The sequence below is a fragment of the Helianthus annuus genome, chromosome 11, assembly GCF_002127325.2.
Source record: "Helianthus annuus cultivar XRQ/B chromosome 11, HanXRQr2.0-SUNRISE, whole genome shotgun sequence".
Classification (NCBI taxonomy): Eukaryota; Viridiplantae; Streptophyta; class Magnoliopsida; order Asterales; family Asteraceae; genus Helianthus; species Helianthus annuus.
In genome coordinates, this window is record NC_035443.2 from 39,504,126 (window position 1) to 39,507,302 (window position 3,177).

General features: G+C 41.2%; 1 long non-coding RNA gene across 1 annotated transcript; it reads right to left on the reverse strand.

The window, feature by feature from the left end:
• Positions 1-449: 449 nt before the first annotated feature.
• Positions 450-792, reverse strand: LOC110890052. The gene is made up of 2 exons (XR_002564184.2): positions 638-792; positions 450-547 (listed from the first exon to the last, which is right to left on the reverse strand). It is a non-coding gene; the product is annotated as an uncharacterized LOC110890052 (long non-coding RNA).
• Between the last annotated feature and the right edge of the window lie 2,385 nt (positions 793-3,177).

Genomic DNA, 3,177 nt, shown 5'->3' on the forward strand with positions numbered 1-3,177 from the left:
TAAGCGTAAAAATTAAAACGAATATGATAAAACATCGTATATACTTACTTTACAATACACAACATGCATCTTTATGTATTTATTTCCAGCTTTACCTTCTCTATAATATTAAAAAGGTTGGCAAGCTGGGATGTTTGTATATCAAAGTAAGCCCACAGTATTTGCCACAGTTTCAAAACTTCAGAAAAACATGCTTCTGATATAAAGTCTAATAAAAATAGCAATTGCACAACCATAATATATAGGTTCAATGTACCAAAACAGCTATCCACTACCAACACCATAACAAGAGCTAAAATATGAAATTCTGAAAACATAACAGCCCTTTTGGCAACTAAATCACTCGAGTGCTGACCCAGGGGCTGACCGAAGCATCCCTGTCTGGTATGCCTCTCGAGTAGTCATGTGGATCAGGACCATGACTCGTTGGCGCCAGTTTCACTCTTTCAGGACCTGGGCATGGGCTCCTTGAGCCATTACAAGGTGGAGGAGACCTGTCCCTGACATGACTTTGCCTTTTTCTCAATTTCTGTGAGGTGTAATAGACCTAAACAATTCATAATTAAGAATACAATTTAAATCGTATGCTATTCACAACCAAAAAAAAAACAAAAAAAAAGAGAATTAAAACACCTACCTTGAGTGATGCTTTCTATTGGGAGGAGGCGAGTACTCACGCCAGTAGGACCGCGATCTTCCATGGCATGGAGATAGAGAGCGGGTGTAGTGACGTGGAATCGATCGCCTGCACTGCCATCGCCTCTGCAACAACATTTAACGTGTCATTTTTAGCGAGTCAGAATTATATCAACGCCATACCTGCCAATATATACACCCTGCAACATTTAGCGTGTCGTGTTTACTGTGTATTAGAAACCAATCCTTTGAAGAACTTTGAAGACTTGGTGATTGGAGAATTAATAGCCATCAAATTATACGAAACATTCTCAACTTCCGCAATCAAAGGTCTCATCTTAAACCTCGAAACTACTTTCAGTTCCCCTACTTCAAACAACACACTCCATCTTTCATCACTCAAAACCCCATCTCAAACACATTTAACACAAGCAATGGTACCAACTACCAACTTAAACCCTACCAGATTACTTGCAACACAAGCAACTATCATCCATAAAATTCAATCAATTACAGAAACAATTGACACATAAAACTTATCAAACAACACAAAATCAAGAAATTAAGGAGGTTCAGATGTACTCTTCGACGAAATACAGGATGTTCACCAAGCTTGTTGTAGCAGCATGTAACTCCTTCAATCAGAATATCCTCCATGCCGATCCTTTCTTCCCTTTCTCTTTCCTCTTCAATTACCAACAAGTAAACACAAACATCACATAAAAATCCCTTTCATACATTTTCTAAGGTTCTGTTTGTTTTTTGGCCAGAAGTACGTACTTCTGGCCACTTATGCCTGCGCCGCGCAGACGCGGGCAGACGTTTGGATGCTGCAGATTGTTTGTTTTCTCGCAGACCTTACATTAAAAAAGGTCTGCGAGACCTCTTCACCAAGCAGACATGTTCCATTATCTTCCAACCTCTTCCAACCTCTTCTCCTCTTCTCCCTCTGCCACCACCACCTCCTCTGCCACCACCACCTCCACCTCCGACACTCCTCCGCCGCCACCACCTCCTCTGCCACCACCACCTCCACCTCCGACACTCCTCCGCCGCCACCACCTCCTGTGCCACCACCACCTTCTTCTCTCTTCAACACAAATCAACTCCCAACAAGTCAAAACCCACCACAGAATCAAGAGAGTGAGGGAGCGGCAGGATAGAGGGAAAGAAGAGAGAGAGATCTGTGATGGCGGTGGTGCTATCGTGGTGGTGGAACCCCCAAATCGAACGACGGCAGATGGTGGGTTTTGATGTTCTTCATCTTTAAACAAACCCCCCAATCGAAGATCATCCAAAAACCCTAAATCGAACCCCAAATCGGAGATCGAGGGAGCGATGGGTGGTTGTGGTGGTAGATGAAGGCAGATGAGAGAGAGGCCGAGGAGAGAGAGACGGTGGTGGCGGTGGTTGTGGTTGTGGTTGTTCTTGGCAGTAGATAAGGCCGAGGAGAGAGAGGCCGAGGAGAGAGAGACGGTGGTGGCGGTGGTGTAGTGGTGACGATGGTGGTGGGTTTGCAGTGGTGCTTGGTGGTGGTGATGAAGACAGATCTGTGGAGGGTGTGTGTGAGAAGAGGAGGGTGTGTGTGAGAAGTGGTTTATATATAATAAAAAAACAAACCCTCTTCTCCTTGCAGACTGCAGACCTTTGGTCCACCTCTTCTCCTGCAGATGTGGTCCGCAGACTGCAGACCTTTTGCATCTGAAAAAACAAACACCACCTAAGTCAACTAATCAGCCACAATCACAAGAGCCATACGCCCAAATAAAATATTGAAAATTTTGGAAAAATTACAAACTAATTACAAATTTTCGTGCTTTATTTTGTTGGTAGTGAAAATTACAAGTTTATCACCTAAAACTCAATCAAGAACCAAATTCAAAGGCTTCAAAGATAAGCAATATAACAGCAAAATCAACCCACTTAGAGAAAACCTAAACCCACAATCTAATCCTAAAACTCTAAAAATTAAATAACTTACCGAGGAATATAGCTTATATGTTTGACTACTCCAGGAACACAATGATAAACCAACAAAAGAGAAATTGAAGCATAAGATCACAGATAGTTGAAATCACCTAATAAATCAAAACAAAAACACCTTAAAGAATATCCATAAGGATTAATACCAATAAAAAGTCCAAATCGGCATGATCAATGAGCTCCGATTGGGACACGTTAGGTGATTTTAAGCATATATAGCGTAAAGTACAGTACGCAAAATCAATAAAAATACAAAAAAAAAAAATACATAAACAATGACACACCTCGTATTTAAGCACCAACGCTGGAGAAATTGCTAATGGTTCTTAAGCTAATTCATTTTTTGGCACTATATCTCACTCTAAACCCTAGAAAACAAACAAGAAAACCTTTAAACACAGATTACACAAAAAGGTAGGAAACAAAATCACAACCTGAAAGGCTGAAACTACAAACACATTGTACCAACAGTTTGGAAACGAAAAACTATGAAAGAAACATGATAAACTTACCCTTGAAAACCCTATTAGAACCCAGTTCGGTGCATCTCTTCATCCT